The 21,342-nt window shown below is 40.7% G+C and overlaps 1 protein-coding gene across 1 annotated transcript in view; it reads right to left on the bottom strand.

Moving 5' to 3' along the window:
• LOC147306052 (nuclear receptor coactivator 3-like) overlaps nt 1-9,498 on the bottom strand; it is a 64,308-nt gene extending 54,810 nt beyond the window's left edge. The window contains exon 1 of the mRNA XM_086276373.1: nt 9,395-9,498. The gene's annotated coding sequence lies outside the window, so the exon portion shown is untranslated. The remainder of the gene's footprint in view (nt 1-9,394) is intronic.
• Nucleotides 9,499-21,342: the final 11,844 nt, after the last annotated feature.

The following is a 21,342-nucleotide window of genomic DNA, read 5'->3' as shown; positions in this document are numbered from 1 at the left end:
AGCCCCCCCAAGGGATGCTGCTGCAGCCCTCTGAGGGGAGAGGAGAGAAAGTGAGAGAGGAGAGGAGGTGGGAGAAGCCCCAGGTAGCCTCACAGCAATGCACCATTAGAGAAAGGAAAACACAAAGCCAAGCTCTGCTGCTCTCTTCTTCTCCAGCCACCGTGCCCCCGTCTCTCTGTCTCTCTCTTGCACTGACCAGCTAAATATTTTATCAGCTGGCAAAAGAACCTACAAGCCCCAAGGCCAGGGGCTTCTTTTTTGTTTGTTTCTTTATTGAGGAAAGTAACTGTGTGTGTGCGTGCGTGCGCGTGTGTGTCAGAGACGAGGTGGAGGCAGGGCCGAGTTTGTTCACCGACCACAGCGTCACTGAAGTGCTTTTGATTGGTCACTTTGAAGTAGTTCTTCTGTTCTCTCTCTTTCTGCCTGTCTTTCCCTCCCTCTCTCCTGCTTTCTCTCTCTCTCCTCCTCTCTCCCTCCATACATCCTATGTGCAGCATGCTGCTCGGTTCAGAGCTGGATGAACGACCTTGAGCAGGCGCACAGGGCTGTGTTGCCATGGCAACGAAGCCTCGCACAACCAGTAACAGCTGGATGCAACAGCACTCCCTGAATTTTAGCGGGAGTCGCCACGTTAATAACGACTCTCTATGTCTCCTCCCCCCTCGTCTACTCTTCGCTCTCCCCTATGTATCCACCCCCCCCCTCCCAGCCTAACACTACCATCCACCCACCCACACGCACACACACACACACACACACAATAAAGAGCTACTATCGTAAGAATACAGTCTTTCAGATTTTAACACATAAACTTATTTAGTTAAAGTGCAATGACCCAGACATCAGAAAAAGTTAAAAAGAAAAAGTCTCAGCCAGGAGACAAAAACACACTCAAGAAGACAAAGGTTGAGGTGAACCGGGGCGAGAAGAGAAGACAGAAATCAAGAGTGAACCACAAGTAAGAAAACAAAAGACAGAACACGGAGAAGCGCACTGAGATAGGCACTTGACATTCTTCTCACAGAAGAAATAGCTCTCAGAAAAATAAAGCGGCAGAGGACATGAGCTGCACCGAGGCATTCTGGAGAAAGAAAGGAAACAGAAACCAAGGATACACTCTGACAGTCCATCAGATCATCCCTCTCCCTCTGTGTGTCTCGCTATCTATCATCGCTCCAACTATGTTTGATATTTAGTGATTCTATTATCACATAAACAGTTTTTCAGCTACCTGCTTTTACACAAAATTAATTTTTCTACTGGCTCAATTACACAGCTGACTCCAGATCAGTGTTAAAAGACATGCAGTAAGTGTGGTTAAATTATTGGTCATTCTAAATTGCTCATAGGTGTGAATGTGAGTATGAAGGGTTGTCTGTTTCTCTGTGTTGGCCCTGCATCCGGTGGTAGCTGCGAAAGGCACCAGGGCGCTCATGACCCTGGAAGACTGAATGGATGAATGGATGGATATTAACATGTTAATTTTCCCCAATAAAGAAATTATGTAACTGGTCACTGCTTAACTCTTACTAGTCAATGATATTAAAAAGCCAAAAGCAAAAGTTCAACAAATGAGGTCTGTTTTCCAGCGTTAGGTTTGACAGTGCTCGCCTTTGACACACGACAAAAGGAACTATATAAACAGGTGTTTATATGAATGTTAAGGTCAAAGTTATAAAACAATTGACGTAACCATGACAGATCCTCACGGCCTTGGCTTTAGAGGGCCGACCTTGAACTGAACACCCTCTGCCACTCCCTGTGCCGCTCCCACTCATTAGTTTTGCTCACGTTAGCAATAAGAATAACATATTTCAAAAATACCAAAAGCTCTTGTATTTAAATCCACTCATTAAAACGAAACATTTTAAGTCAGTATTCTTTAGTATAGAACGTTGCTTTTTGGGTAAGAATTTGATTTTCAGTTTCAGTTTTATTAGTCTTTTTTAAAAATTTGCATTTAGTGTCACAACTTGGGTCACTTTTCTTATGTAAGAGCTCTCCTCTGAAAAGGAAGCACGCCTCTTTCTAGACTGTTCAGCGAGCTGCAGCATCCAGGTGCCATGTGAGAAAAAAAAGAAAAAAGAATAAGTAAGAGACATTGTGTTTCTTTCAGTGTTTTCTAATGTTCTAGGCTACATAAAGCCCTCTTGCGCTTAGTAGTAAATTAGTTATTTGCACACACACTCACAAAAAAGTGTGACTTGCACTTGGAAGTGTGTCAGTCTCCAAAGTAACTGGCAAACAAGCTGTTTCATCGTCCTGCAGACAAAAGATCAAAACTTGCACTGAACTTGTATTTGGTCGGGATTTGATTTAAAATCCACAGAGGTACAGTTAAAAAAATGTTATAACTGTCCAAATACTCAAGACGTTACCAAACTCTGTGTGTGTGTGTGTGTGTGTGTGTGTGTGTGTGTGTATATATATATATATATATATATATATATATTTTTTTTTTTTTTTTTTTTTTTTTGGGAGGCGTTATGTGTCGCACCATATTTGGAAAATAATGATCAATGATACTGCAGCTTGACACCGAGAAATCAGAGAAATCTGTGTCGCCATGATTTCTTCTTGTATCGTCTTTAATCATGGAAGCACAACAGCTTCCTTCACATTGACTGTGGGTAGAATTTCTGATTTAAAACTGTTAGCTTGAAGATAAAATATAACATATTTGGTACCAAACACAAATCCCTTGTCTACCTCCAATTTGTCATCAGATGAATAGCTGTAGTATGTGACTCTTGATAACTTGCTGGTTTCTGACTCAGAAGGAGATCCATACTGACTAGACCTATGTGCTTGTTTGAGATCAGTAACTGCATTTATGCAGCACTTTTTTAGTGCATTACACTACAAGCCACATTTTAGCTTTTCACATATTAAGATAGCTATTTACTTATTTTACTAAAACACTTTTCTATGCTCATGCTGTCCTGTGTTTGGTAGTGTAGAGCAAAATGTGTCTGTAGCACCACCTGCCAGATGTAAGTTTATATCTAAATGTTTGGATTGACAATCTTGTTAGAACTGGCCGTCCACTAAACCGCTGATCTCACTGTTGGCCAAGACGTTTTGTACTGAAAACACACAAGTGGAACAAATGAATGAATCTGTGTGTGTTATCGGCAGTGCCACATGTGATTTTAATCATCTTTCTGTAATGCAGTAATGTAACGCATTACTGTCCTATATCGAGTAATCAGATTACAATTATGTAATTATTTGTGTTATAAAAGGTTCTTTAATTATCTGCACAATGGGTGAAAAAAACAAAACAAAAATACAAATTTTCATTTTCCTGCTTCTTTTTTCTTGCACAACAAACAGCACATTTCAGTTTGTGTGCAGGTAGGAGGAAAATGGTGGAGATATGGACATTACTTTTATTGCAAAAAAGCACAAGAGCCTGACAAAAGTAAAGTGCAAACTCCATCCAGGATAGAAACAACTATCCACTACTGCTAATACAACACTGGGTCTACACAGAAGGATCTCCATGACAGAACCCAGAGTGACTTTACAGCTGAGTGTACGCAGATCCCAGCCCAGCAGCCAGAACCTGATCTTCAACAGGCTCTGGCTGCCTGTCGTTGGCTGTGATGAGTTTGTGTAAGTGTATGGGACTGTAGCCCATGGTTTATACTGTTAACTGGTAATTATGTGACAATGCATTTCAGGGCACGCAAAAGTAATTATGAATAGTTTCAAAAATTACTTTCTCCAGGAAGTAATTAAGTAACATCATAGATTACTTTAGAAAAAAAGTAATGAGTAATGTGAAGGTTTTTTTTTTACTTTTTCTGACTAGTGATCCAAACAGAGGTTCCTACCCATATGGAAAAGAAATAGTAAAAACTTATATGATTTACTCATGAAAGTGGCCACTTTCTCATTACTTTCATATATTGTTTTAGTAAGTATCCAAAACATACAAGTTTCATTTTTCAAAGGATCTTATATCTGTTTTCACTCTTGTATGCTTTTCATATAAGTTTCACACAAGACAGATACAAACTTTATAAGATTTATATATATCTTTTCCATATGGGGAGATACAGCATTGAAGCACGTCAATAATTACATTAAGCCCCTGTCACACGGGCCAAGATCAGTCAGTGAAGCCCTGGCAGCTTCCAGCTAGGGAAAAACCTGTAGTCTCTGACAGCTGGTGAGTGGTTGTGTGAAGCTGATTTTTCTTACTACATGGAACTGGTTCACAAAGAGGTATATAGTGCTTCATTTGCAATTGCTTTGGTTGCTAGCAGATTATCGTGGTTGTCTATAGTTTGTATGGAAGAAGCTAACATGTCTCCAAATACCAATTACTCGCTAAGTGGCGCAACATGAGAGTTGCCTTAAGGTGCTTTATATTGCAAAGCGAATACCCTACAATAATAGAGAAAACCCCCAACAATCAGATGATCCCCTATAAGTAAGAACTTGGCAACAGTGGGAAGGAAAAACTCCCTTTTAACAGGAAGAAATCTCAGCAGCCAACTCCTGTGAAAGGAACAGAGAACGTTCTGGTTCACTGGTTTCTAGTCTTTTGGTTTCTTTGTTAATGTTCTGGTTTCTGTCTGTGTTTCTTAGTTGCTTTGTCTCCCCTGTCTGCTGTGTCCCCTTGTCAAGTCCATGTCTGTGTTACGTTTCCTGTTTTACTTTGAAAGTCCTTGTCTCATGTTAATGTACCTGGTTTTGCTTCCCTTGTCTCGTTAGCCCTGATTTGCCTCAGCTGTGTTTCCCTCCTGTCTCTCATTCCCTGCTTGCTCCCTCTGTGTATTTAAGCCTTGTGTTTCTCTGTGTCAGTGTCGCAATCTACCATCTTGTTATGCTGTGTGTTCTGCCTGTCAGCTTTTGTAGTTTTCAGTTTTGTTTTATAATAAATCTAAGTTTGAGTTTATCTTCCATCTCTGTAAGTCTGCACTTTGGGTCCTCTTTACCACCGCTCCCGCCTGCACACGGCCTACACATGACAAAAGTTGCTACTTCTGTAACGTGTACGGTGGTGTAGGCACAGCTTTTACTTTGAAAGTAAACATTTTCCATTTCTTGTTTGCATCATGCTTTTATAAGTTAAACTCCTGCTCGGTGGTTAGTTAGCAGCTGGGATAACAAGCAAAAGATTCCGGTGCGATTCCAGAAGGAGTGACCCCTTGTAATGATGAAACCAAAAGTACTTTTTGCAGAAAAGATGAAAACTTTGGTGACTGTAGCAATCTACAAACAACGAGAGCAATCACAAGGTTTTCAGTGCAGCTCTCTCTTTGCAACTGATGCCGCACAGCATCAGCCAGGAACTGCACGCCAACCAATCAAGGAGGGTCAATTTCTCTAAAAAATCTTCGGTTTCTAGGGAGAGTCACCAAATGGTCTCCAGGTCTCAGGTTTAGGTCTTGGTCTGAAGGCTTGCAGGTAGCATCATGTGTATTTAAAGATGCACTATGTGCACATCATGCAACCATCATCCATTAGGTATCTGGCTTCTACTGAATTCAAAATAATTTTCAAATTATGAATTATTAAGAAATCTTGGAAACATTGTGTATTTATTGAAAATGTAACTGATCTTTTTAATGAAGAATCACTCTTAAACTATATCACAATGAATATAATTTAAGTCACATTACGCAAAGGCACTGAACTAAAGATGCAGCATCATGATGGGGAGTAGATTTGGGCTTTTAGTGAAGGGCAAACATGCAGCAGAGTAGTCATTTAAACTTAACTGTCCAGGGTTACTCATTGGTAAAAGCCAGAGTTGGAACTGAAAATTACATTTGATGAACTGTCGAGCCCTAGAGCGCCCCGTTTTATAACATAAACATGCAAGTAGCCCAGTAGGTTTATGTGTAATAAGAGTATGATTATAAATATTTCTTCATCACACAACACAAGCATTATTTAGCTCAGTAATCCAACTTGAAAACAAGTCTTTTTAAATTCTACTAAAGGGTTATTGAGGAAAAATATATTTCTATACCCGATTGTAAAGTAGATTTTTGTACGCTTATTGAAACTTAAAATACTTTATTGTCAGTGAGGTCAAAATATTATTTGGGAAAAAAAACCCTGCAAATCAGATGCCCCAGTATTCATCGCTGGAGTGTTGATGTTTAAGTAAAAGACAGGTGGACAAAAATGAGTGAGATTTAAATATGAGCACCCGCTCCTCTACAGAGTGAAATCAATGAGAGCTGGTGAAGATTATTTCCTGTTTAACACATACTGACATGTCAGAGAGGGGCCCCAGCAACAACAGGACAACAGTTAGCTCACTACTCTGGAGCTGGGGGAGGCAAGGGGACAGCGAGAGACATGCCACAGAGAGAAGAAAGAAAATGGCAAAGAATGTGAACAATCTGAGGCAGAAAACTTCCTGAGTCCACAATAGAGGTGGAAAACACACACACACACACACACACACACACACACACACACACACACACACACACACACACACACACACACACACCCAGAAACAAGCGAGCAAAGTCGAGGTGGGTAAAAACGAGATTGACCAAAGACCAGGACGCAGACAAAAGATGAGAAATACCAGGTGGAATTCCAGCAAGAGGCTCCACCTGAGCCCCTCCCCTTTCGGTACACACCCCCTCCTTCCTCCTCTACACACACACTCACAGATTCCCAAGCTCCCAGGCTAATATGTGATGTCCTGCTTCTCTGCTTCAGCCTCACGAGCCCTGCCCCCAGTGCCTGACCCAGTCACCAGCATCCCCTGCTAACCTCTGTCCCCTTTTTCCCCATTCAGCAAACATAATGCATCACTGTCACCCTCCTCCTCCTTGTCAATGCATTCATCCCGCCATGCGCTTGGCGAAACCCCTCATGAGTCCTGGCGGCTCGCTCACAGCACCTCCCTGTTCCCATTGCCTTCGGTTCCTTGTGAGCAGGTTGTAGGCGTGTGTGCGACAGCACGTGTGCAGAGACTTGGTCCACAGAGTTGACTGTAAATCTGTCAGAAGATGGGTGCCGTGCAACGAGACAACGGCTCCTTGCTGCGACACCCAACCCCCCCCCCCTCACTTGGGCAACAGACGCATTTGGGGCACAGAGCTGAAACAATTACTGTTAATAATAAATTCCTGATTAAAACCCCGTCACGAGCAGCAGCCAGACAGTTCGGAGAGCATTTGACTAACTATACATCAATTAAATTAGGAGAATAGAGCTTTCAGTAAGTGGCTTAACAGGACTGAATATGAAACATCAGTAAGATAAACAGAAGAAGCTAACTGGCCTGAAAGTGTTTATTTTAGTTGTCCTGTCATCCGTTATTTACTAAATAATTTTTTTTCTGTAAAAATAAAGTCCACCTCTGTTTGCCAAAGCCCAATGTCACAAATGTAACTGCCCCAAAACCCAAGTTTACTACCATTGCCAAACAAGAAACCAGCAGCTGCTCACAATTTAGAACTGGCAATCCTAATGGATCAAATATGATGTCCATCATATTTTTTTCATATTTTTTTAACTAACAAGGACACCCTCAGCTGAACATTAAAGTAAGTTATGGTGCAAAGTGTCTACCACTGAGCTACTTACAAGTTGCAAATGAAAAGCAATGTTTGAAGTCAAAGAATGATAGGCAAATGTTTCCCTACAGAGTTTGCATGCTATTCTCTCGGAGTCATGCCCTTCCTCTCGAAATGATCCCACACTTTGGACTTCCTGCCTGATGTGTGTAATTACTATCTAACTATAACGTCTGTTTGCAACTCAGTTTTCTTCCCCTTAATCGACCAACAAACGAACCAACATCTGATCAACAAACTCTTCCCATTGGCTAATATTTAGTTGACTGTTAGTTTGTTGTATAACTGAATATTTCAGCCAATTAAAATAGTTCAGATTGTTATAGTAGCTGAAACTTGAACCCATTTTTATTTTCATGTAAACCTTTGGGGGGGGGGGGGGGGGGGGGGGAAGGGGCCATCAACAATAACATTAGACATTATAATGTCATGCATCACTAAATAAGCACGGGGAATTCTCTGGTTGCAGCATTTCATCTGTGACTTGCTGCAAATTGACATCTTTTGAGAAGGACATCTGTGAGTGTTGAGCTGTCACTGTCTTTAACCTTTAAATATTTTATATCTTATAAAAGAGACTAATGAAAACCATCTTTGTTAGCTGCAGCCACGTTTGGACACGCATCTAAATTTAGACAGCGACTTCAATATAATCAACTCAGCCTCACATCCCTCACCTGCAGCATCACTCCGATTCAACCTCTGTTTACACACACTGAACTGTAAGGCTGCTATTATCCAGTGTGAGCTGGGGCTCTGGTGTCATGCTCAAGGACACAGCGCTTTCCGGCGTACGCACACACACACTTACACCACCGGCTGGCTGTTTCAGGGATCAAACCGTGCACCTTCATAATTGCAGAGCAGCGGGTACGCACAGGGCCACGTTGCTGCCCCCTGCAGATATACAGTTAGAGACATTACTGAGGATGAAGCAGATGGCAGGAGGGGTTATGAAGGACCTAACAGGAAAAAGACACCATCACGACGAGCATTCACCGTATCACCTCACACATTTTAAGGCAATGCATGACCCCTTCGTGCACTGCTGACGTGCACACTGGAGACACACGCCGTAGACCGGCTGCACTTTATTTATTTGAATTTAATCGGTCTTGCAGGCTGGCTGAGCGGCTGGTTGACTGACGGACGGTCACCGTCGTCTGCCTCCTTCCTGCAGCGCACGTTTGTTGTAAAGCGACCAGTAGCAATACAGCGGGAGCCGCTTTCACATACAGTACGCAGCCGAGTGTGTTTGCACGCTCCTGCTCATCAAACATCCCGGTCCAAAATACCTCAGGTTGCGACAGCACCGGGCTCAGCTGTTTCCCACCGACTGTCGCGAACAGCGAGCATCAACCGGTTTAAAACAAACAAAAAAAAATAAATCACCCCGTGATTTTGCGTTCAAGCGCGAGCGTGCGAGCCCAAAGCATGTGCTGTCCCAAAACTTATTCATGTTCTGCAGCAAATCTACTGGAGGCACTATTGCGATCCAGCGGCTCGTGCGTAAACTGGCGAGCTTGTGCGATCAAGTTAAGTTTATGAAATGTGCCAAACGTTCAGCCGTGCTGCAAATAAGCATGGCACCGAAACACGCACCGCATCACCGTTACAAACCGAGGGCAAATGTTTTCTGTCATTTACTTTTTAAAAAATAATAAAATAAAATATGTATTCTGTGCCCTCCGCACCGCGCCGATGCCAATATTGTGTGCGCTCTGCCGCTGGAAACCCAAGTCAAGACATTTCCGTCCTCTATTGAAATGCAAACCAAACGCAAAGTCTGGTCAAACTGACTGAATAGGAGCGCGCGTGCTGCACGTACTTACCTCGTGGACGTGACTCTCTCCCGAATCGATAATTTCTTCTTTACACCATTAACTCTCCGCCATCTTCGGCTCTGTTTGTTTAAATGGGAAACACTCCCGAAGCCCAAGAAGCCAGTTCTGTAAGTTGAGGCGTCGCTGGGACTTGTGGGTAAACGAGTTCTTTCTAGACGAGCCCCGCGCTTCCGGATGGCTCGTCCAACCCGGATACGGACTACAGGCAGACTCCACCACCACACGGGGGAAGGAGGAGGAGTGGAAGGTAGAGGTGGAGGTGGAGGAGCAGGCACCGTCTGTCTAGCAGCGTACAGACGGATGTGAGCGACGAGAGGGAAGATGCCACAGTGTGTGTTATCAGTTAACCTCACTGCACGAAAAGCAAACAGCTGACTTGTTTGTGTTGATGGGAGGAGCTACAGGCTGCAAATATCCAGACTTTTTTTTTTTTTTTTTAGCCAAAAGAGGGCGTTTGGATTGAAGGGGAGATAGAAAAGAGCGAACTTGAGAGCAAATAAGGACGCAGAAGTCCTGTCCTTGCCTTGTGCAAAAAAAAAGTTCACTTGGATAAATAAAAGCCGCCTCTGTGTGGTCCTCATTGAAAGAGTTTGGAACAGTTTAACATTTGTTTTGCATATTTAACCACACCACTTCCTATAATTGTGCTTTTCTGTTTTGAATATGATACTCAAATTTAGTTTGTTTCTTTTCTTTTTTTTTTTTAAACGTTGTGTTCATTGATTTGAAGAAACAAAGAAAGCGATATTGCTAAATAAATAATTCCATAGAAACATATTGTCAATAACTAGTGAAAACTTTATGCATTTAGTTACTATTTTATGGACTTGTCGCCATTGTTTTTGCACTTGCACCGATTTCATCTGGATCCTTCCTAACTGATCTCAATGAACATCAAGTCTGCACTTGTTGTTGGTAGTTGATGTCAGGTGTCATCGGAGGGATTGCGGTATAGTATACTTAAAATAGGAGCAAGTTTCAGTAATCTGCTTGACGTTCATGCCCTCATGCAAACTAAAGCCATCTACAATGTTGTATAAATACTGAGCCTATCCCATCTACGGAGGGCGGGAGGCGGGGCACACCCTGGGCAGCTCTCCAGTCTGACGTTCAACCATTAAAACTTTTTTTGGTGTTGTTTCTTCAGGATAACAAGTAAATAACTGCAACTTTATCAATAATAATAAAAAATAAAGCAGTATATTTGAAAATGGATTATATTTTAGCATTAGAATATAATTCCGTTTAAAGAACTTCTTGCAGAAACATAAAAAAATAAATAAATGTACAAACTTTACTTTGGCTATATATACAACTTTATACAACTTTTTTATGCAAGGTGTCCTAACAGTATTATGGCTTGTGACTTTAATATGAAACTAAGCTAACATAAGATTGTTCATTCTCCTATCACAGTCTCTCAGCTCTGTCTTATGACTCTTTTTTTGAGGGGGGGGGCAGTGATTTATCAACAGCTGTTAAAGAATTTGTCAGATTTATGAACCACAAAGTTTTGTCTTCATGAGATCATGATAACCTCTCATAAGTTATGATATTTGTATTTTTCTCATTTTAACACAGGTCTAACACAATCTAAACCAGGTGTGTGCTTTTAAGATAAGATAAGATAAGATAGAACTTTATTAATCCCTCGGGTGGGTTCCTCTGGGAAATTCGACTTCCAAAAAGCACAGCAACGACCGAAGTTACAGTTACACGACCGAAGTTACAGTTACAGTTTTCTTTGTGGACCAGCTGGTAACAACTAGCAGAAAATAATTCCCAGAGAAAGGAAGTAAAACTGTCAAAGTGTGCTCACTTTAGGGCTTAATAGATATTAGTGAGATTGATGTGTTTATTAGTATTGGTGAAAATGTGAGTAGACAGATGAAAAAAAAGAATAAACAGCTAAGCTGCAGCAGAAACGTGCCAAAGATATATTCAAGTTCAAGATAACCTAGGGAGTGACCCAGTACGCAGTTTGTAGATTTCCTGCACAGTGTATAATGTTGTCGTGATTCTTAAGCATTTAAAAGAAAAGATATTTATTTAAACTCCCAAATATCTGTGTCACTAAGATGTTAGTTTTAGCTCGCACATCTATAAAACATTGACATTTCTAAAAGTTACCTCCCAGTTTTACTTTTTTCACAGAACAAGTAAAGTGCGGAGTTGCTGTGAGTTGCGACACGTGAGCACAAGCTCATTTTGTTCTGATGCCTGTGTTTGTGATATACATTCATTTTAACTTCACATGCAGATATTAACAGCATACTGAGGAATTAAGTTTTCTGGGACTTGACCTGAGAATGACCGACTGACTGAAAAAAAAATTAAAACACGTGTCCACGGCTGAAGCCAGAAAAGGTACGCTTTTCTGATGTTGTTTCACAGGACTTACAGATAAGAGGGAGTTCAAAAGGAGAAGAAGAAGAAGAAGAAGAAGAAGGAAGATGTAAGTGGATGTTTACATGTTTCAATGCCAAAAAATTACATCCAATGAGGATGACAGGGCATCAGTGTCAGGGTTGTTTAATGGATTTTGTCAGTAGTGAATTATATCAAAATAAATTATTAAGACTTTCTGTGTGGAGCTTGCAGGCTCTGCCTGTGCCTGAGTGGGTCTCCTCCCACAATCCAAAAACATCTATGCTAGGTTATTTGGTGATTCGTAATTGCTTTACATGTGTATTAAAGTGTGTGGTTATCTGTCTGTGTGTGTTTGCCCTGTGGTGGACTATGACGTGATCAGCCTATACCTTTTTGCCCAAGGTCAGCTGGGATGGACTCCAAACTCTACGCTGGATAAGCAGCCATGGGAAGCGGTGGATTGATTGTTTTAATATACTAAAGATTTTTTCTTTTACCATTTCCCAGAGAGATCTGAGGCAGTTCTAAAATGTTTTTCCAAGAAAACATTTATAAAAAATTAATAATTTGTGGACAAAACAACCATACACATGGGTTGAGCACGGCAACTAAATCTCTCATCATAAACCATTGAGTTTCTGTCAATCAAGATTATTTCAGTTATTTTTCAGTCCTAATTTTCCAGAACTAACCAGCAAAACAACCCCTGAGCCCAATTATTTCCAAAATAATAGCATCTTTTGTATAATAGCGTGTACAGGTCTGAGTAATATGTAATGTGAGAGTATGAGTAATCATAGTATCTCACGTGGTAATGTGTATGTCATCGGTTCATGTAACATATTGCAGATCCTGGATTTTTTTACTCAAATTTCTGTGTGAATAGATTAATCATTAGATCAAATGATATATTCTAATATTAGCTCACAGGGTTAATGCTAATAAAAGTATTAACTCTGCTCTGCTTGCTGTAAATAATGCATTATGTTAGGAAAACTTATTTACCCCATTTCTGATTTCTTTGTTTGTTGCTTATTTGTCACACTTGAATGTTTCAGGTCATCAGACCAAATTTAAATTTTAGACAAAGATAACCCAAGTGAATACAAAAGGCAGTTTTAAATGATGATGTCATTTATTAAGAGGGAAAAATATGTTCTTTTTCTGAAATGCTGTGCTAGTTTTACATCAAATGTAACAGAACACAAACCAGACCACAAAATATTTTCCTAAATGTCTTCGGGATCATCACAATGTTTTTTGCCAGTCTCTTTCTTATTGTTGAAGCATCAACTCTGAACTTAACTGAGGTAATCCTGCAGTTCTTTAGATGCAGTTCTGACCTCCTGGATGAGTCGTCGATGCACTCTTGAAGTAACCTTTGTAGGCTGGCCTCTCCTAGAAAGGTTCACCACTGTTCCAAGTTTTCTCAATTTGTGGATTATGGCACTGGAGACCCGAAGCCTCAGAAGTGGCTCTGTTTGTGGGTTTCTTTAGATTTTGGCTTGATCTGTTGCTTCTTCGGATCTTTTGCCTGCTTCACTTTGTCAGACAGGCTCTGTGTAAGTGATTTCATGATTCAACAAGTCTGGCAGTAATCAAACCTAATATTCATGATTTAACAAAGGCGGGCTATTATTTTTTCATATAAGACCAGGTAGAATTGAATGCCTTTTGCCCTTAATAAACAAAATCAATATTTAAAAACAGCATTTTGTATGTCCTCAGGGTATCTTTGACTAATATTAAAATTTGTTTGTTGATCCCAAATGTGTGAAAAATGTGCCAAAAAAAGAGAAAAAGAAATCAGAAAGCAGGCAAATACTTTTTCACAGCACTCTGTATGTGTTACAGATTGTTGTAGTATCCTGTAAACAAATGCTGAAATGTCACTTTACATCCTACGGCCCCTTTGGAAGAGCTGGCCTCCATGAACTGGGTTTGCGTCGCTGGAGGGACTGCAGCTCCTTCAGGGCACCTATTTCTTATAGATGAGGCCCCATATGCAGGCTCCATATGCGAGCTGGCAGCAGTGGCGTGTCTAGAAAATTTTTGTTGGGGGGGCCAGGTAGGGGCACAGATTTGGAGAAGGGTGGCAGATTTAATTGGCAGATAATGTTTTAAAAAAAAATTCTACCAACCCTTAACCATAATTCAATAATCCTATAAACCTAATAACCAAATGCACTTTTAACTCTTATTAGAATGAGATTTTAACCACTACGGTGCAAAGTTTTTAGATACTGCGTTGATAAAGTACAAGAGATACAATCAGTGCTTTGTCAGTGTTTACTCAGCATTCAAGGACAGCAATATTTGCATAGTATTTTTACTGACATATACTGCACATATGTTTTGGGCAAAAACATTTTTGAATATTAAAATACGAACATTTGTAGCAAACAATTGACAAATTAGCCATTCCAATGCAAAACTTTCTCTGCCTGTTAAAAAAAAGAAGATAATCTTCTCACAAACTGGTGTTTGATTTTGAAACAGGAAAAAAGTGGAGAAACAACTGAAAAGACTAATATTTGAATAAAACCTGAAAGCAAGTAAATACTTTCTATGCTGCCTTATGGTAAACTTTGGTAATATTGATAAAGAACAACACTGGCTGATGATGAAATACATTCAGCTGGCATGGTGACACTGCCAGTATAACCTGCAGGGCTGGACTGGGACAGAAAATCGGGCATTTTGACTACAGACCGACCCACCAGGTATTAAAGCCATAAAGCCTTTGAATGAAAACAAACCCTGTTGTGACAGTGATGTACAGTCTTTTTGGTATATGTATGATTTCTATACATTTTACGCCAGATAAAAACTTTGGTTGTAAGATTTAGATAATTATTTAATAAAAGCTAGATATTTTAAATGAGAATAGGAAAGAAAAGTATTTCTTTGTGCCCCCTTTCCCTGTTAATGCCCTACCTGGCCCCCTGGCAAAACTTTGCTAGACCCGCCCCTGCACAGTTACCAGCTGTCAGCTACATAAAAAAGGATCCTGGTGGGTGGTCTTCACGTTTCCCTCTCACCAGATATCCAAACCGACATCATGACCAGCAGCTTTACAGCTGTGGCTCCAGCAAACATCAGCTGATACTAGAAATTAATATTAAATAAATTCTAACAACAGCCGATCAAGCTTAAACGTGCTGCTGTTGTTTAGCGCGACATCTGCTGGTTTCGTCTTTCTGGCGCAAAGTGGGCGATAAACAAACAAGAGAGAAAAGCCGATCAGCTGATCATCGATCAGTTTCATGATTGAAGTAGCAACAGGAGAGGGAGGATGAGAGAAGAGGCAGCTGTGCAGCGTAAAGACAGAATAAATCCAGCTTTGTGTCTTTTTCCATTCTAGCTGAAGTTCGGGACAAACTGCGTCTCTTCTCAGCTCAATACGAAACGTGTAATATTTTCTCTGATTGAGGGACCATTCCATTTTTTTAAGGAGCCGTTGGCAACTCTACTAACTAACCTTATGAATAAAATAAAGTTCACTATCAGTAACATCATAGCAACCGAACAGCTGTATAAAAACTCCAAGCTGGCTAGAACGCAGTATGAGTTATTGCAACTGACAGTAAAAAGTCAGCACAACGAAAATAAACTCCACCTAAACTTAGTTCATATCTGACCCAGATAGACTGCAGGTCATAACTTCTTACCTGAAGTTCAGTTCACCTGACACTCGGACTGGCGGCTGCCTCGGGGCTCTCCTCCTGCCTCCCCTTCCCTCATCCACCTGCTGCCTCTGTGGAAGCCCCGCCATAGCCACCACCAAACAACGGAGTTATTTCTACACATCGACCTGCATCTGGCCAATCCACCACCTCTCATTGTTCATGCCGTTACAAAAAAAATAAAAAATAAGTCAAATAAGCCCGATGGCCAGTCCAGCTATGTTAACCTGCAACCAAATCTGCAGCTCCATACAGCAATGTTACGACTTAGATTACATCTTATAACTCATAACTCTTATGTTAGCTCCCCTCTGTAGCATACTGTCAGAAATATTCCACGGCTGCAATAATTCTTTAAGTGTTATTTTTTCCTTGGTATTCTAATTTCGCCGAAGTTTACTAAACTCAACAAACTTAATATTATTTACCGGGACATTTATTCTGTCCTCATTTTCTTTCACCGAAAAATTGTTTCCTGCAGTGACGTCTTTCGTGCTTGGCTCTCCTACCTTTGCTAACGTGATGCACATAGCGCAGAAGCCGATGCTGCATTCACTTACACTCGGATATCTGAGCGTCACCGTGAAAACATAATCGGACATTTGATATTTGATTGAATTTTATTGTTTTGCCTTTGGGGTGGCACCTGGGGTGGCCAGTCTGGTTGGGGGGGTGGCCTGTGCCCCCCCAGGCCACCCCGCTGGACACGCCATTGGCTGGCAGGGTCAGTGCGGACATCTGATCCGGGTGGCCTATGAACTGGGACATGTCAACACAGCACCCCGACTGCTGCCAAGATAGACAATTCAGGCACAGATAGCACCAAAATCCGTCATCATGATAATACTAGGCAGACAAGACCACAGACAGACAGACACACACACACACACACACACACACACACACACACACACACACACACACACACACACACACACACACACACACTAAGTGTCACTGACAGTGTGAATGGAAGGGGTAGAAGAGAGGAAGGTGAGAGAGAAGTGAGCCAAGATGATGAGATAGTAGAGTTTAGTTTAAGGAAGTTTAAGGAGACAGAGAGACAAGTTCACAGATAATGATGAATGGTCCATATTGCCTGGAGGGAAGGATAGCTAGAAAACCTAAAGGTGTAAAACACACACAAAGTAGAAAAAGACAGTGTGGCGGATGGAGGAGAGGAAGTGTTGAAGCGCAAAGAATCGTCGAGGGAGTGAAAATAAGGTGGAACTACAATGGTTTGACTGGGATGAGTGAAGAAGGGTGAGCATACATGGAGGAAAATAAGAAAATGGTGAGATGTGTTATTATCATAGCATCATTTATTAGGAAAAGCTACCCATTCTACTCACAAATCAGCTGCCCATCACATAAAAACTGTCAAATAAATGTGTGCGCTTCACATCTATTCACTCCTAGAGCGACACACACACACACACACACACACACACACACACACACACACACACACACACACACACACACACCCACACACACACACACACACACACACAGAAACTTAAGCCTCTTTTTTTATTTAGTAAAAGTTAGACTTGGTGCAGTGGCAGAGTGTACAGAACCAAAAACAGCTGGCGTAAAAATTAAAGCAGTTAAGAGGTTGAATAGAAAAAAAAACTACATAAGCTATTTAAAAACTACAAACAGAGGTTAAAGCAAAAAAAAAAAAAAATTAGCACTATCATCATCATTACCTTCCATACCACATGCAATAATAATTTTAATTGTTTTTTTTCAGTCATACTAGAGATTGACCAGTGATTGCATGGATTTTTTTTCACTGTCAATCAATTGGAAATACAGGGAGTGCAGAATTATTAGGCAAATGAGTATTTTGTCCACTTCATCCTCTTCATGCATGTTGTCTTGCTCCAAGCTGTATAGGCTCGAAAGCCTACTACCAATTAAGCATATTAGGTGATGTGCATCTCTGTAATGAGAAGGGGTGTGGTCTAATGACATCAACACCCTATATCAGGTGTGCATAATTATTAGGCAACGTCCTTTCCTTTGGCAAAATGGGTCAAAAGAAGGACTTGACAGGCTCAGAAAAGTCAAAAATAGTGAGATATCTTGCAGAGGGATGCAGCAGTCTCAAAATTGCAAAGCTTCTGAAGCGTGATCACCGAACAATCAAGCGTTTCATTCAAAATAGTCAACAGGGTCGCAAGAAGTGTGTGGAAAAACCAAGGCGCAAACTAACTGCCCATGAACTGAGAAAAGTCAAGCGTGCAGCTGCCAAGATGCCACTTGCCACCAGTTTGGCCATATTTCAGAGCTGCAACATCACTGGAGTGCCCAAAAGCACAAGGTGTGCAATACTCAGAGACATGGCCAAGGTAAGAAAGGCTGAAAGACGACCACCACTGAACAAGACACACAAGCTGAAACGTCAAGACTGGGCCAAGAAATGTGGAGATGTTATATTGGTGTCACTGGTAAAAATAAATAATTGAAATGGGTATATATTTGTTTTTGTTAAGTTGCCTAATAATTATGCACAGTAATAGTCACCTGCACACACAGATATCCCCCTAAAATAGCTAAAACTAAAAACAAACTAAAAGCTACTTCCAAAAACATTCAGCTTTGATATTAATGAGTTTTTTGGGTTCATTGAGAACATGGTTGTTGTTCAATAATAAAATTATTCCTCAAAAATACAACTTGCCTAATAATTCTGCACTCCCTGTAGTTGCAGCCACCGCTTTCAACTGCAAGGCAATTGCAAAAGGCAACCTGTTTCTAAGCAAGCACTGCCCAACTTGGAATGACTGCAGTCACTCTCAGACAGATTGGCAAAGATTGCTGAGTAATTTATAAATGCAGACAGATTGCCAAACATGTTGTAATTAATCAGTCATTCTGCATTGATGAGTGCAACGCATCTTTTTGCAGTCGGGAACTCGACTCAATTGGTTGTTATCTGGTTTTATTCCCGTATGAAACCAAGGTGCAATGAAATCGCCACCTGACAGCAGCTACATCACTGCTTGTTAGAATTTCCATTTCAAATCTATGAGGTTTTGGCTGGATTCTGAATGCTAATGTGAATTTCTGTGTATGTAGATGGCACCAGATTTGCAACAGATGGCAACAGATTGGTGATTTTTAAAGATTTATAACAGTTAATTCCTGCATTATCACAAACAGATTGCAATTTTAATTGTCATCTTGACATCGTTCAATCGAAAACTCATATCACACTGACTCTGTCTTATTGCTGCTTTGTTGCCATTTTGATGCACCAAAGTCACTTTAAGGATGGCAACTGACTGGGAGTGATGGCAGACATGCTCCTCATCTTAGAAGCAAAAAATTTAGAGGAAATGAGATCATGAGGTCATTGCACAGTTGTGCATAATGTTTGATAAAATTATTGCCCACTGTTAAACTGGATACAATTCAGACACATGTCTGAAACTTCATCTTGCAGAAGGAGAAATAACTCAACAGAAGTCCCCACCCCAGCCAAACGTGTACTACAACTTTACTCTGAAGCCTTTTTCACTATTAATCTTCCAAAACACGGTCTTTATAAACACTTTTTTGACTGAGAAATCAAGATTTCACAAATATTGACCTAATTTGTTTAATATCTCTAGAGTTAATGGCTCGTCATTAGATATGGCTTAAATCCACGTCAGTATGAGCTGTAATCGGTGCTTGGTCAAAGCTTCATCTGGTGCTGCTGGTGTTTTCAGTTTTTATTTGGTCAGTGTCATTCCTACAAAACTTCAGCTTTATTTTGAAATTAGTGCTAATTAGCTGTCACATTAAACTAAAATGGCGAACATGATACCTGCTATCATAGCTGCATTTTAGCGTTGTCACTGTGAGCTTCTTAATGTGTTGCCACAGAGCTGCTCTCTTGTATTAAAATCCATTGTGAAGCTTTTAGAACCTTTACATACACACACTCAGTGGATAATAATTTCATAATGAATTGTATTTTTAAGGATTGATACTTTGTAAACTTTTTTAGTTGGTTAAAAGAATAACAATGTTCTTGTTACTGTCTCTCAAACTACAAATAGCAAGATTTTATTCAATGGGCCAATTTTGGCTTCCTGAAGGTAGGAAATATACAAAAAAAAACTACTGTGCACTCTCATCCAACCATCCATCCATCCTCCTCCGCTTGTCAAATGTATTGTGAATAAGCATCTGTTTGAAAATGTCAAACTTAATGGGCTTTAACAGAACAACTGTTGGACACACACACACACACACACACACACACACACACACACACACACACACACACACACCAGCAGCAGCAGCAGCAGCAGCACCATAATGTTGAACTGACTCTTACTATGAGACTTGACCTCCTTGAATCTTCGAAGATAATAAAACATACTTAGTGCACAGTAGCACTCCATTAGATGGTTAAAACATGGGCTGAAGATGATAATGCTTTATTTACTGGCATGCAGATTATTATGGAGACATTTTCTCCGAGAGAATTTAAAAGACTGCAGAGAGAGTTGTGGGAAGGTGAGAGCAACAGGGAAGCTGTTTAAAATTCCAAACAGGTAGGGACGAGGCTTCAGGAGGGTAGTGGAACAGCTCCCAGCACACACACACACACACACACACACACACACACACCCTCCAGAGAGAGGGAAAAGAGACAATCCATATGCAGAAAATACTGTTACATTTGTATGTGGCACTAAAGCAGCTGGTCGATTAATTGACTTCTCATGTCTATCAACAGACTTAGTTTCAAGCTGTTAAGACAAAAAAAGGGTTTTTGAAGCCATCAACTTGATCTAGGCATTGTCTTTATGTATTTAAAGATTATTCAAGAAAGTAGCTCAGCAACGTGGTCCAGTGATGAGCACCGTCATCTCACAGGAAGATGGTTCACAGCTGGAGCCTGCAGGAGTTTGCAGACATGCCAGAAAGCTGCAGTTGGACTTACCTCACCTCTATATTGCCACTCAAATGACAGCAGTATATGTAATGTATTGAAATGTATTCAACACATTGGGGGTTTAGATCTGGGACATGGAAAAAGAGGAGATGAGAAGATCTGTCAGCAAATGCAGCAGAGAAGCTAAAGGTGGAGCTGTGCTAAATAATTAGTTTGTCATACCACCATATGGCCAAATCCCCTGTAGCTATTACCCTCTGTGTCCACTTCTGTTTGTGAAATATAGCTCAGCGTCATACAATGCAAAATCAATACAACACAACTGAACAGACAGAGCAAAAAAGGAGGGAATTGTTGGATCACTAGCTTGAAAGCCTCGAGGGACAGTGAAGTTGCTGTTTCGAAAAACAAAATCCCAGGTTTTTTTTTGTTTTTTTTTTACCACAGTTGTACCTAAATTGGGCATTACAGAGAGGGGTCAAGAAATGAAGGAATACATGTCCCTGCTAGTGCTGTCAGCCGTCCCATTTGCCTCCTGGGCATGCACACACATGCAGATTTATAGGGATTCATGTTCCAGATGTGCAGTTTGTTGATTCCAAGCTTCATGCGCACACAATCTGTAGAGTGCATTTATAAATCATACTCACATTGCCCCTGGTACTCCCACTGCCTGTCGTTGTGCACAGTAGTACAAACTGGCCATGTTTAGCATAGTTTATTAGCTACAAAATTATTAGGTAAGCCTACAAGAAATCAAAATGTCAGGTTTGAGAGAATACGCGCGTAGATTTGGAAGTGTGCAATAAGTCTAATGCACAAAAATCCTTAGTGCACTCACCATGCACTCTCCAAATTTTCCCCTGCAGTGTTGACAGGGTCTGAACTTTGGGGAACCTGAGGAGAAGAAAAAGATTTTTGGATATATTTAAGATAAGATAAGATAAGATAAGATAAGATAAGATAAGATAAGATAACCT

This window comes from Aulonocara sp. 'chitande type north' Nkhata Bay, linkage group LG20 (assembly GCF_057382095.1).
Source record: "Aulonocara sp. 'chitande type north' Nkhata Bay isolate Kocher_YH1m ecotype deep benthic linkage group LG20, A_spYH_male_GT1.1, whole genome shotgun sequence".
Lineage (NCBI taxonomy): Eukaryota > Metazoa > Chordata > Actinopteri > Cichliformes > Cichlidae > Aulonocara > Aulonocara sp. 'chitande type north' Nkhata Bay.
This window is presented reverse-complemented; position numbering and strand designations above follow the sequence as displayed.